General features: G+C 34.4%; 1 protein-coding gene across 4 annotated transcripts in view; it reads right to left on the bottom strand.

The window, feature by feature from the left end:
* LOC120771959 overlaps nucleotides 1-14093 on the bottom strand; it is a 71290-nt gene extending 57197 nt beyond the window's left edge. For 3 of the 4 annotated variants that reach the window (XR_005705015.1, XM_040100273.1, XM_040100274.1), the window contains exon 1: nucleotides 13996-14093. The gene's annotated coding sequence lies outside the window, so the exon portion shown is untranslated. The remainder of the gene's footprint in view (nucleotides 1-13995) is intronic. The other variant, XM_040100275.1, reaches the window with a different exon arrangement.
* Between the last annotated feature and the right edge of the window lie 689 nt (nucleotides 14094-14782).

Here is a 14782-nt window from a genome sequence, read left to right as displayed (position 1 = left end):
GGGTTCTCCTTCTCCTGTTGTTGTGCGTTCACTGCCATTCAGCAGGCTGGAGAAGTGTTCCCTCCATAATTTAAGTATGCTCTGGGCATCAGTGACTAGATCACCTTTGGGGGTTCTACAAGAGTATGGTCCGGTCTTGAAACCTTCTGTAAGCCGCCGCAGTTTTTCGTAGAATTTCCAAGCATTACCCATGTCGGCCAGCTTATCAAGCTCTTCGTACTCACGCATTTCGGCCTCTTTCTTCTTCTGTCTACAAATGCGTCTCGCTTCCCTCTTCAACTCTCGGTATCTATCCCATCCCGCACGTGTAGTGGTTGATCGTAACGTTGCGAGGTAGGCAGCCTGTTTTACCTGGCTGTTTTCAAGGATAAATTTCAAGGTTGAGCGTATACAAGTTTTTTGCTTCAACCAAAGCATAAATTTGTATCCCATATTTTGCAGGTTTATTCGGAATATATTGTCGAAAGGAACACCTACCGCGAAATGCTTCCAGCTTGTACATACTCACACACCTGCACATGAATAAATATGTATTTACAGGCACTTAGCAGTCACAAATTTAAATGTCAACACCGTCGACATTCGCCAAACAAACAGCTACAAGAAAAAAATTAAAAAAAAAAAAACAAACATATACTAAGCCATGCATACGCACAATTCCGTTCTTTATATATACTTATGTGTATTAAATGCATTATGTTGTCAATGTGCAGATGCTGCGGCACAAAAATCACCCACAGTGTAAAGAACATATCATTTATTTATTAAAATACTTTTAGGCGTCGAAACATTGTACCACAGAATCAACTACCTACGTCGCCAGTGATAATGTAAGTGCCCACAGAGCAATGAAGATGTATGAATATACACTTAACCATGTTAAATCGTATTAAATGAAGACTTAGACTAATATACATATGTATATGCACTTCGAATAAGTATAGAAAGCGTTACCTCTCCATACGCATACACATAAATATGCTTCATATATTATTAACTTACATATATGCAAATTAATATTTCTACGCGATAAATGATAATTTTTAATAACAATATTTGCAAATAATAATATGAAATTCTTGAGTGTAAATATATAATATTAAATTTTTAACGGCAGACTCTATAATTAAAGTTAACTTCATACAGGCTAAACTAAGATATTGAAGATCATAAAGGGTGCATATAATAAATATTATGACCAAGAATTTAGCTTTGCATAAACATTTGATAAACATTTATTTCAAACTTGAGGATTATTATATGAAATGTAGTAGTCTTTATAAAGTTTAATATCATGGTGGAAGAGTTTCAAATGGACCGTCTAATATCAAATCCTACTAAATTGAAAAAAACACATTATACATCGTAGACGTGCGGGTGGCATAGTTTTTTTCTTTGTTATAAATTAAGATATCTTATATTAAGTTAATAACTTAGTGCTATAAGATTTACATGCCGAAAAATTAAGTTTCACTTATTGATTTACAATTTTAATATATTTTCACCTTAGGACTCTCAATAATCACGCACACGCATTGCAAACTTTTTTATTTGACAGGGTATGTTTACTAAATTTGACAAAGATTAATATCCAAAGCATCCTTACAATTTTCAAAAAATTGCTCAGAGTGGACAACTATAGCATATAGCTCACCGATAGAAATCAAGATAAAAATCCCTTTATTGTATTCTATTATATTTCAGTAAATAAATTCAGACACTTAATAAAGCTTATTACGAACGGCAAAAATTTTTTAAGGAAATTTATTATCATATACAAATATTGTGTTGGTACTACAACAAACATCGTTCAAGGCAGTATTTACATACTTTTATAATACAAATTTGTAGACAAGAGTTATCAAAGTATTCAGAGATATAACGAAATAATATTTCCGAAAGCAACCAGCCTCATTAGCTAAAAGAACTTTGCTACTTAGCTGCAGTTTTATGTATGTTTATATCGTATATACTTGTGAAATTTTCAACATACGAGACGTCAAGCAACACGCTTCAACAATTTTGATTAATATACAAATAAACCAGCAAATAAAAGAATGTGATCAATCAAACTAACACTCCTACACTAAACGTTCACTTATGCAAGAAGCATTGCCATTGCACATGCACACATATCTATAGACTCCAGCGGAGGTGGATGTGCAGATATATAAAATAATTTGCTTCAATTTGGCTTTCGGACAGCCGCTAACCAAATAAAAAATCTATAACGTCATTTGCTTAATATTTATTGCTTGTCAACTAGCACGAGTTTTAGCATGGCTCGCCTAACTTGTCTTATACATACATTAGGATGGAGCGATTTTTATTAATTTTTGATTTCTGTTTCGGTATACCTGTAGAAAGTTGCTGTTTTAGGCAAATATTAAACACAAGAAAAATCAGTAGTCTGATGCTATGTTTAGAGGTGCCCCCATAGACTTAAAAATTTTGAAAATTTATGCCAAATACTCATAAATTCGCAAACATATTACAAACGTTATTTGATGTTCTAGGCGATGCTTTGTTAGAGTAAGATAAAAATTAATGCCCTTAAAACATAGATATCACTATCTAACCATATTATAATAACATAGCTATGCACTTTAATTTCACATTCCTAATTTCACAAAACTTCCCCCATTCCATATGTTATGCTAATTTTCCCATGCACTCACTTTCCACAATACCAGGCCGACAATATCCAAATAACGGTAGATTTAAGTAAGCAACTGACTGCGATCTGTCAATTCTGTACAGTCTTAAGTTTGAAGTCGAATAAAGTGGTTTGATGTAAAAAAAGTAAAAAAAACTTAAGTTGATACCTATACTCTTTAGTCGCGCGCTTACAGCAGTTCACTTGGTCGCCTTTTATTTGTTACATAAAATTTTACAGCTGGAATCGGAATATTTACTGTAAATCGTATTTTTCATGTATATTTGATGCTTGTAGCTTAGCTTATAACTGTAGTTAGTACTTATTACTTGTCTTGATTGTAGAAATATGTCTCAAGTTAAAGCACGACAAACAACGAGGTGTCCTGTCTCTGGTTTGCCGGAGAAGTTTCCTGTTTCTCACTTACATACGTATAATGATCCGGTGAAATGTTATCTTTTCATAAAACATGAATTGAAGCCCGATAAAACAACAATGGAGCTAACAGTTCTTGAAATAACTGAAAGATTAGCGGGTGAAGTTCTAAAAATATGGCGAAAATCTTCACTGCCAACTGTAAGTGTAAAAAGAATCTTACAATTGGTTCGTTCCTACCACAACATATATAGGAGCTTAATGAAACTATATCAAGGCCGTCAAACCAACATTAAATACCAAGAAAATGTTAGAACATTTATAACAGAGTCCCTTACATTATTTAAAATCTGCAGCTGCAAATGCAAAGATATCAGGAAATATTGCTGTTTAAAAGGATGTTGTGTTGCCAAGGAGGAAGTAAGTTTCTTACTCGACCAAAGATCAACCAGAAAAATTATGATAGGCGGTGTTGAATATATCGAAGAATTGTTAAACCAAGATCTGAGAAAGCTCGAAGACTTCGAACGTTTAAAGTACCTACATTCAACTTCGATGCCTAAGATTACACTGAGATTATTATGTGGCAATGATCTGATATAACTGATCCACCTCTAACTTTAAATATGTTTGATGAAACCTTGAAAGACATTGTCTGTTCTTGGTACATGTAAGGATATTACAGATTTTCCATGCCACACCCAAGCTGTGGAGCGCTGCATCAAGTTGGTAACAGAAGCATCGAATGCAGTTTGTGGGGAAAATAAACGAGATGGCTTCATTAGGGCAAGACTGCTATCACGTCAACGAATGCCTCATTTCAATACAAAAAAACAAAAAAAAAAACAGTTTGATGTTTAAATGGTATTTTAAGTAATATAAGAGAATATTTTTCATAATAAATGCTTACAATACCATTTTTTGGTTTTATTTAAATGTTTGAATGTACTGGGGCACCTCAAAACATTAGGCCAGCTGTTTGATATTCTGCATGTATGTTTTATATATTACAAGGCAACTTTTCATAGCTATGCCGTTAAAAAACAGAAAAAAAAATTTCTCCATACATTATCGCTCCACCTTAATATACATATGTATATCTGTCTGTTGTGGTTATATATCAAACGGGATACTAATGGCGACGCAAGTAACCGAAATGCTATCTCACATAACCAATTCTTTTACTCTACTATTTTTATCTTCAATCTCTACAAGAAAAAAAGGATACTTGTAACACAATTTCTTTGAGAAATTAATATCCGCTAGCTGATTGATTCGAACCGTGCTCAGATTATAAGTGCAAAATATTGCCTACTTAAAGGCGCCAGCCGGTATTTACACCCTAAACTGTTCAGCTGTCAAGAACTGGATGCTAATCATTCTTTTTGAGTTTCCAGTAAATTCTTGCTTTTTTACTTCGCCATTTTCTACTTGTACGTATTCTTCGGTCGGCAAGCTTTTAGCCGCTTTGCATAATATACGTATTGTCGTGTAAGCTTCACTCACTTCTTTTGACGTATACATTAGACTCGATTTTTTATCCACCCTTCTTCTCTTTTATTCTTTTCGTCTCTATGCGGCAGCTGTCAGTTGCTCATTTTGACTGATACTCCTTGTGGCGCTTCTCTGCATTATTCAATTTCATCGCCTCTTCGATCTTTTCGAGCTTAGTATAATTTTTGGACATTTAGAAACTACTACTACTGGCGACACTTAACCCTTGCGGTGAGTTTCGTTTAACATTTTGTGTGCTCACCACTGGCGTCTATCACTGTCTAAATATGACGTGGCATTCCGTACAAATCTCACGTTCGACCATAAACCATCCAAGTTTTCATTCTCCTCAACAATTTACTGGTATTGTCATAGAGGGATCGGGGACACCGAGGGAAAACTTTATAGTCGTTGTCATCCAATAATTTAGTAGTAAATTTAGCGGATTCATCGTCCCAACTACTTTGTCTAAGGATGCAACACATGGAACAATCACCAAATGCAACATCTTATACGGAGGGTGCTAATAAAAATCATTCATGGAGATATCTAAACTTACGATCGGGAAATCTTGGAACCTGTGATCTGTATAAACCAAACCATAAATCACACCAAGAATATAGTGCAGACAAACATAAATATACACAGACATTTGTGTAATTACCAGCACTGTACTCATCAGAAAACAGTTGTAAAAGTGAAAAAGGGGAGAAAAGTCATTCCACACAGAGAGGCCAAACAAAAACACTAATTAGTGGCAATAAAATGTCACCATTGGCTGCACACAGCGCATATTATGCATTTATTTGTTCGCCGACACGTAAACTGCGAGTGATGCTGCAAATTGTTCCAGGCAGTGGTTTTGCACTTGAACATCTACAACAGAGATGGGCAAATGAAATGTATGGATGTATTGGTAACCGCGAGCGTAAAGTGGCTACCATGGGACAAAGAACATTTGCAGTCAGTTGATTAACAAACAACAGCGAAGCAACATCGTGCGCCGCTTGATTGTTTTATGATACTATTTGTGCGCTTACCTGTATGTGTTTGTTCAAAATGAATGACAGATATTGCTTTATGATTTCCGATGCCTTTGGTAATATGCAATGTCTATTGTGTAATATGTGTGTAAAGGGGACCCGGGGATATAATTTTAGGAGGCACTATAATACCTTCCATAAATACTTTCAGAAATATGCGGGTATTGAGAGAGATAATATGTTTTTTGAAAAAAAAAAATACCCTTTTGCAGAAGTATAAGGATTGGGTTTTTCAAGTTGAAAACGATTTATTCAAAGAAGTCACTCATTTTCAAACTATTTGATTTTTATTGCTTTCTGAGATCAAAGACGAAGATTATTCAAGTTTTCCACAAGCCTGCTCCCTCATGAACAGTACTGATGTCTTAAGTGTAAAACGTGCGCACACTCAGTTATTAGAGACTCTGTTTTTTAACTTTGAGGACAGATTTAAGGACTTCCGAAAAATTCAACCTTTAATCGATATATTTGTAAACCCGTTTAAATGTGATGTAAACCAATATGAATTAAAAATCCAGCCAGAATTAATAATTCTTAGAAGTGAAATGTCATTCAATGATAAAAGAATGATTTCTGGAGGAACTTAGAAAGCTCATTTTATCCGTAACTTAAAGAAATTTCCCTCAAGGTTTTATCATTTTTCCCCTCAACATTCTTTTGTGAACACATTTTTTCTGATATGAAATTCATCTGTTCCAAGCAAAGAAGCAAGTTAACTACTAGAAATTTATCGAATGCTATTTTAATAAGAAACTGTCACAAAAGAATAGAATTAATGTAGGCATTCAAAATAATAAAAATAAAAAAAATAATTTTTTGGGGCGCCCAGAAACAACCCCGTTTTGACGAAAAGCTTTATGTAAGTGAATATATTTCAAAGCGAAGGTGTTTTTGGATGCCGAGGCAAGCCTTAGTTTTAAGCATGATTTCTCGAGAACTTCACAATTTCAACTTTATCTTAAAATTTCCGCTAACTAGTTTGCTAGTAAAAGTAATTATAACATTTTATTTATGTTATACATTTCAAGTGGGGCAAAAATACACTAGGGCATAAAAAAACATCAACATACCGACTACCTATGTTACCTCGTTGCTGTCTGCCAGAGATAAAGAGATGTCCAACTCCTCTCTAACTGGAAGTGAGAGAACAATTGCTAAACGTCAAAACAACCTAAACTTTGACAGTTGACTGGATTGGGGAGGTTTTGACGTTTAGCAATTGGAAACGAGCGACGGCCAGATTGAAATCTTATCAAAACAAGTAAGGAAGGGCTAAGTTCGGGTGTCACCGAACATTTTATACTCTCGCATGATAAAGTGATAATCCAGATTTCATTATACGTCATTTATATATTTTTCAAATACCGTATTTTTGTAAAGTTTTATTCCGCTATCATCATTGGTTCCTAATGTATACATATATTATACAGAGAAGGCATGAGATGGAATTCGAAATAGCGTTATATTGGAAGAAGGCGTGGTTGTGAACCGATTTCACCCATATTTCGTACGTGTCATCAGGGTGTTAAGAAAATATTATATACCGAATTTCATTGAAATCGGAGGAGTAGTTCCTGAGATATGGTTTTTGGTCCATAAGTGGGCAAGGCCACGCCCATTTTCAATTTTTAAAAAAAGCCAGGGTGCAGCTTTCTTCTGCCATTTCTTCCGTAAAATTTAGTGTTTCTGACGTTTTTTGTTAGTCGGTTAACGGACTTTTAGTGATTTTCAACATAACCTTTGTATGGGAGGTGGGCGTGGTTAATATCCGATTTCTTCCATTTCTGAACTGTATATAGAAATGCCTGAAGAAAACGACTCTGTAGAGTTTGGTTGACATAGCTATAGTAGTTTCTGAGATATGTACAAAAAACTTAGTAGGGGGCGGGGCCACGCCCACTTTTCCAAAAGAACTGCGTCCAAATATGCCCCTCCCTAATGCGATCCTTTGTGCCAAATTTCACTTCAATATCTTTATTTATGGCTTAGTTATGACACTTTATAGGTTTTCGGTTTCCGCCATTTTGTGGGCGTGGCAGTTGGCCGATTTTGCCCATCTTCGAACTTAACTTTCTTATGGAGCCAAGGAATACGTGTACCAAGTTTCATCATGATATCTCAATTTTTACTCAAGTTACAGCTTTTGCACGGACGGACGGACAGACGGACGGACGGACAGACGGACGGACGGACAGACAGACATCCGGATTTCGACTCTACTCGTCACCCTGATCACTTTGGTATATATAACCCTATATCTGACTCTTTTAGTTTTAGGACTTACAAACAACCGTTATGTGAACAAAACTATAATACTCTCCTTAGCAACATTGTTGCGAGAGTTTAAAAATATGTAAATGGAGGAATTTGTTGCCGCTGTTCAAGATCGCTAATAAAAATTTAAAACAATGAAAATCAAAGAAAATGCGAAATTTAAATATATTTCATGAAACGTTTTGTAATTTGATGCATAATAGAATTAATTTTCGATTACAAATGATTAACAACATTTGATAATTGAGAACTAACAGGCTTAATTCACCTTATTAAGTATTGAAAGATCAAAAGTCAGTTTTTTTAATGTACCATAAAATCATAAAAAAGGATTTAAGTAGTTTCGTCATATATTAGAAGTCCAATATATAATAATTTGCAAACCTAATAAATGTTGGGTGTTTTAATTTAAAATGCCCAAAAATTTTTATTTTGTTCGATCTGGCCATAAAGGAAAATGTTATAAAAAACGCTTATTTTGAGACGCTCTCACACTGGAATAAGTTGGGCATCCCATTATCCCTGCTGTCTGCAGCGCAACTGGCAGGAAAATCAATTCATTATCCCACAGTGCAAAACTGGGTTTTTCGCTCTCAATAGCGACTTATTGCGTTTTAAGCGTTAGTATGCTTGTGTTATCGGTGCGAAAATGAGCTTCGAACAAAGAGCCAACATTAAATTTAGTTTTGAAATTGGTAAAAATTTTGCCGAAACGTTTCAATTGATGAAACGATGGCGATGATTGCCTATCCCGTAGCAGAGTGCACAAATGGTTTCAACGTTTTCAAAGTGATCGTAAGGACATAAATGACGATCAACATGTGGGCCAATCAAAATCCGTGATCACCGCAAATTCCATCGAAGCTGTGTGTGAATTCATCAAAAATCATGGAAATGGAATTGAATATCTCCAAAACATCGATTTATTGCATTTTGACCGAACGTTTGGGCTTACTAAAGGTGTGTGCACCTTTTTTTCCCGCACAATTGACTGATGACCAAAAATTGCTCAGAATCCAACATTCAAAGGACGATTATTTGACCAAAAATTACATTTTAACCATTAACCACTCTCCGTATTCACCTGATATGGCACCATGTGACTTCTTACTTTTCGGAAAAAGCATTTGCCCATGAAAGGAAAGCGTTATGCAGACGTAGAGGCCAGCTGTATTGAAGCAGAAGGAGACTTTTTTGAATAAAATAAATTGATTTTGCCGAAAAACCCATTTGTTTTGGATTTTGTTAAATCCTGTTTACCTTGTATTTGCACTCGGAGTAAAGAGGCCTGCTACACAATAACAGACATTACAAAGACAGATTGTGCATGTAATGATGTATGAGTGATGTCTCCATATAGATTTTAACCTTCAATGAGATCTTGGATAATGTGCGTTCGTATGTTGTCATAAAGGTCACTAATTCTTTAGTGATTTAAAGCAAATAGCAAAATGGAGTTATTAAGACATTTTTCAATGTTATACTTTGAGCACGCATCAACTTAGAATACGAAAAACCCATGCTGTTTGGTTTTGATCAAATATTTTACTCAGGTTAGTAGTTTTCATAGAAGACTATTTGATGGCGGATGAGCTTAAACTTAGTAAAAATGAAGCGTTACACGATAGAACAACGTATCATCATTATTGAACAAGATTTCAAAAACAATGAAAGCTTAGCGGCTGAAGTTCGAAGATTTCATACGAAATATGATTGGAATAGCGTTTTAACTTCGAAAACTATAAAGATTAAGGAAATTTGCCGCAGATTTCAACCTTGCGTTAATTTCGGTACACTTCCCTTAACAAGCCGTTTTGCTGATAACATAGCAACGAGTTATTCTAAATAGGAGAAAATGGTAAAGAAAGCGTTGGGGAATTTACACCGTTTCTGAACCCTTGTATAGTAGAAATTTTCGGCTAAGTTTTCACACGCCAAGCAGTTTTAACGGCGACAATGAGCTGACCTCAGGTCGTAGTAAAACTCAGGAAATACGAAGGGGTTAAACTACTTTGGAAGCTGTAATAAGATGGTTTCACTACAGTTTTAATTTTCACTACGTCGGCGAGATAACTTATGACAAATTCTTAATTGGTTTTAAAACTAGGATGACTATACTTAGGTAAATAGCTACTGGAGAAGAACAATCTTTTATTTTAAGAAAAATTTTAGCCTTTTCCATTAACACCAGTTGCCAAATCACAGACGAGTATTGCCTTAAAGTGCATATTTTGCAAACATACAAACACTTTTAGTATCGGCCCCATATAAAATAAAACAAAACACTAAATAAGTTTAAGAAAAAGTTAGATATAACTCCATAAAGCAGTAATAGTATTACCCGGTTCACGTTTGCTTAGCTTTGCCTTTGCAAAAAGGAGATCAAGCGCCCCTGAGGTTTCAGTCTATAAAACGATCGAACGTAAACTAGCTCTTTATTTTTAATTTAAACCATACCTAAGTCATTTTACTTTTCAAAGATGTTTTTGAAATGATTTTATTATCTCTAGCAATAAAGTTTTTAACTTCAAAGCAACGCTCCCTCAATATCTAGGAAGGTGTTATCTTCGAACTTTCCTCAAGTCATAGTCATAGTCCAGAAAAATACAAATATTAAGAATAATTAAGGGGAAATAAGTTTGGGTGTAACCGAACATTTTATACGACTACTCTTGCAACTTGCAAAGATCAGAAACAGGGAAATACCTTAAAATGGAAAACGACAAACCCAGTTTCGGAATCCAAGTTCATGATCATAAAATACTCTAAAGGGATTTGCTCTAAGCGAATTTGGTTATTGTAGCATTAGTGGTTTAGGATATGGAGAGGATTTCACTTAGCAACAAGATAGAGTAATTTTAACCCATTACTATTACTTTTGTAAGTTTCTATTTTAGGTACGTATTGCCAGAAAAAAACGCTACCTCTAAATATCGCCATCAAGAGGGCAAGCAGCAGCTGCCATTGACATAGAAATGCAATATATAGTAATTCGATAGCTGAAACGAAAAGCAACGACAATGTATTAGCATAGCTTTTTGTGTATTACAGTGTATGCTATTGATTATGAGTAATCAATTCACTCCCGATCCCGCTTGCGTTTAACAAAATGATATTAAAGTATTACATATTATTAAAAGTTCTATATAAATTTAGCAAATAAATATGTGTTCATTGCACCTTTAACAGATTATATTAAGTTTGCCACAAACTTTGTAACACGCAGAATGGAATGTCGAAGACCCTATATAATTTATAATTTTTTCGAAATTTGGCATGAGTCGAAATTATAGAAATTATATTATAGTTTTGGTGTAACCAAAGTAAATGGGGTTTGTTGCTTTTATCTTATTTCTATAATATTTTAATTCATTGCTCTGAAAATGGCACAAACTGGTGAAACTTGGCCACAATTATCCCGATTTTGCGATTCATTCGCTTTTAGTTATCTAATCACAGCCCGCTGACATTGCTCGTAATAGTAATCACACTCTATATTGGGCGCACTCATTGTGATAAATGCAAATTGTCAAAATAGAAAGATAAAAACTAAACACTTTGCTGACTGTATTAAATATTATATTTTCTTGCTGATAAGAGCAACAATACCGCACTGATAACATGACAAGTAAATTGTAATAAAAAATCGCACGTATGTGTAAGTAAATAGATAACAAATTAGCGAGAGAAAGCACAATATTAATTTTACCACAAATACTTCATCTCTAGATGAGATTGCATAGGAAAATGTTTCTGAGTCAACAGCTAAATTAATAAACAATAGTTGAATAATTCTGATATATACAAACGTTGCGAGCGTTGATCTCAATTTATCTCGATATTTAGTATTAGCTAAGAGTATTCTGTGACCATCGTTTGTTGGCAAAAAGTAAGAACAGGTCCGTTCGGACCGCTGTCACGCGTTTAAAACGTTATTTATCAAAACCGTATTAAGTGTCACAACTAAGCACTCAATTAACACTTATATCTGTAATTTATCGCTACGGAAGTGTACATAAGAGTATATTACAAAGGTTTTCATATGTATTCATATCTCTTTTTGTTTAAAAATTATTAGAAAATGCAGAGGGCTGAACCGATTTTCAATATACAATATTTTTTATTAAGAGTTTCAAATAATTTTGCTTTTACGTACGGAATTTTTTACCTGTTATAAGTAACTGAATTTAACGTAAATTTGTTTAGCAGAAATAATGATAATGAGCTCTTCTTATAAAATAGACAAAACAGTTATTTAAACGGAAACAAGCGAAACATACATATAGATTTTTTTCGAAAACCACATGTATATGTGTATATATACATATATACATAGTTTTTACTAAATTATTGTATTTATTATAATTTTTTTCTAGAATGCTACGCACTTTTATTTTACTTTCTTTAAAAGTATTTTATTTACGCCAACTAAAAACTTTTATGATCTTATTTATGCACACAAGTGTGTGGTATTACATGCGGTAATTTGTTTTTCATCAGAATGTTTGTACATTAAAACCTTGTAGATATATCAAATTATAATTAGAAATGTAATATCTCAAGGCTAAGCGTCGTAATAACGACGCTGTGAAAACTGTAGGAGGATGAAAAATATAAGTTTGCACATAAGAGGGAACCATACGAACCACGTCAATAGTTGATATTTCAGTAACCAATTTTAATTTCTTTCAAAATTCATACCTTGTAATTTCCCTTACGTATGTAAGTAGATAGAATAATAGGTCTTTAGATGGCTCATTAAGAAATTTCCGAGATTCAAAGGGTCTCTTACTGAATAGTATCGGTAGAAAAATGATAATAAGGCTAAAATGTAGACGAACATTGATATGCACAGTTGCTTGTTCGAATAAATCTGAAAAACTGTTCTCTTAATAGCACTGTTTTAGAGGTAAAACCTTTAGTTATACTCTGAGCAGAAGGAGTGTAGTAATAAGTGTGCCGCAATGTTTATTACACTGAAAAGGAAGCGTCGGTGACCCTATAAAGTAGACGCCTAAATGAACATTATGACGATCGAATTAGCAATGGCCGTCTGTCTGTCTGTCCGGCCGTACTTACGCAAATCAGTTCCAGTTGCATTTTTGAAGATACCATTCTGAAATTTTCCACACGTCTTTTCTACATCAGAAAACTCTTCATTTGTCCGAACTGCTTCTATATCGGACCAATAAAGCATATAGCTGCCTTACAAGCTGACCGATCTAACTCAAGTCCTTGTAGGATAACTTTTTTATTTTACAAGATATATTCATGAAATTCACACATTTTTGATAAAAGAGACGCTACAATCTCCGAAAAAATTGTTTAGATCGGCCCACTATAGCATATAGCTTTTTGCGAGCTGTAGGCGGGACTTGATATCTAAGTTTGTTACTTTTTTAATCCCTTGAACTGCGAAGCTCCTGGATATTCAAGACGAGTTCTGCTATGCAGAAACATAGAAACCGTGATGTATGTGATATCAGTAGGTTGCGGCCTGTCATTAAGTCAACAGCCGTCCTGCATTCCTTTCGATACCGTGGGACGTGACTAAAACACATGCGTGTAAATAAAAGAGCGCTACAATCTCCGAATATAACGTTCACATCTGATCACTAATATGGCTTTCATTCACTAAACTATAAGAAATTTCCTTGTGTGGGGTATTATAACCTGGGTGCAGGTTAAGTTAACACTTTTTCTTCCTTTCTATTAGTTTTATTAGACACGTGAATATAACATCAAGTTTTATATCACAGTTTTTTATATTATTTACATTTTAGTATTTCTATATTCAAAGAAAAATTAGAAATAAGTTTTCTTATTTTTAGTAACTTTTTGCTAATTCCGCATTCCACAAATTAAGAAAAATTTACATATTAACTGGTAAAACTTTGAACGACATCTGAATTATATATTTTCCCTATAAATTTTCGAGCGTAATATTTTTTTAACACTTTGAAAGCTTTCAGTGGGATTTTGAATTTTTTGAGCATGCGCAGTGTCGCAAAACAATCACAGACGGAATTTTGTATAAAAAATATTGTGACACTGCTGGAAAGTCAAGCAAGACACAACTTGCATTCTTACACATTAATATTTTTAAAGTAAAGTCCACTTAAGCCATATGGTAGTGAACAGTTTTTAACTCACGCACTAATTTCACTAACTCCCAATTTCCGTTAGTTTGATATTTTGTATTAGTATATCCTTTTTTAATCCAAAAGCAGAAACGCACGGCCGCGTGCGACATTTTGTCCGGTCAATGACGGAATGATGTTTGTGAACGCACTAAACACGTTAAAGAGCGGTTCATCAACGCAGCTGCCGAACAAAGCGTCACTGTTATCATAACAGAGCAGCGCAATGACGCCAGACTGCGCATCCATTTGAGTATCCCGTTCATTCGGTTGGTGTCAGTGAATGTAAACGCAATGAGTGAATGAAGAAGTGAAGGACAGAGCCGAGATAAGGTGTATATGTATGTTTTATGCTAAATAGTTAGCAGTATTTGAGTTTTTCTCTCATGTAGCTCTAAAAAAAAGCAGCTGGTCTTTTTCACACACAATATTCAGTCTGTATTATATTATTATTGCGCTTATTTTTGTTGCTATTTTCCATTCCAACTTTGTAGTTGCTGGTTTAATTTCATATTAACAAAGCTTAACATCAGCTCTCTCTCTCATTTTCACTCGGCAAGAACCACAAAATTTCATATATTCAATGAGTTTTGACAAGAAAGCTTCATCACACTTCCTCGCATTACTCATACGACATGGTGTACTCAATGCGCATGCATATAAGAATGGACAAAGATAAAGCTGTCCACATATGGTGTCGTAAATATTAGAGCTATATGTTATAGTAAATACCATTCATGATGTTGTTCGAGTAACAAAAATTTCTTATATGGGAGAGCAAACAGGAGAACGAGAACATG

The sequence above is a fragment of the Bactrocera tryoni genome, chromosome 3, assembly GCF_016617805.1.
Source record: "Bactrocera tryoni isolate S06 chromosome 3, CSIRO_BtryS06_freeze2, whole genome shotgun sequence".
Classification (NCBI taxonomy): Eukaryota; Metazoa; Arthropoda; class Insecta; order Diptera; family Tephritidae; genus Bactrocera; species Bactrocera tryoni.
Note: the sequence above shows the minus strand (reverse complement) of the source record. Positions and strands in the feature narration are given on the sequence as shown.